Genomic DNA, 790 nt, shown 5'->3' with positions numbered 1-790 from the left:
CATGCTATCACCTGCCACCATTCTTCTCACCCAATGAAAAATTACAATTAACGTAAAAGTACAAAAAGCAAAAAAAAGTCTCACAGATGACAATGGTCATTTGCCATTGTCATCTGTCATATTCATCGTTCATAAATGTGTATGTCGGACAAGAACAACTATGTTGAACTGCATGCTTCAGCGCAGACAAAAGGGTTTTAAGAAAGCTCTCTCATCCGGAAGCGTAACTGTCAAACAAACTGGCATACGTATGTGAGGAATCGCACATTGACAGCTTAAATCTCTTGAATTGGCATTGTATTTTCGGCAGTTAACATGCAAGGTTATTTTTTGTGCCTACTTTATTATTGACAGAGCAGGTCCACATACAGTGAAGCCCTCAGTGTTCATTTATCCACTCAGAAAGTGCACAAATGTAACTATGAATTGAATTAACAATGAGAATTCTGCTGCTTACAGAGAGGTGTTGACAGGTAATATAGCATGATTTGGATTCGTACTCATGATGTTGTGAGTTGATAAAATGTTTGTACGATAGGAAAATAGTTAATTTCAAAGCACAAACATACCAAGTCTAAGATAATTGGGCCATACATTTTCAAATGTCTTTCCGGAATTTTAGGGACATATTATTCCTTGTCTGACCTTAGTCTAGTCCTCCCCCCAACCAAATGTTGGACAGTTTGAAAGCGGGCTGAAGCAAGTATATACAAACACACATGATTTAACAAAAACAAAATCTAAACCACTTTACTAGGGTAGTATGGAAAAATATATACATGCTCATAAG

The sequence above is a fragment of the Gymnoscopelus braueri genome (assembly GCF_963280865.1).
Source record: "Gymnoscopelus braueri genome assembly, chromosome: 17".
NCBI classification, from domain to species: Eukaryota; Metazoa; Chordata; class Actinopteri; order Myctophiformes; family Myctophidae; genus Gymnoscopelus; species Gymnoscopelus braueri.
Note: the sequence above shows the minus strand (reverse complement) of the source record.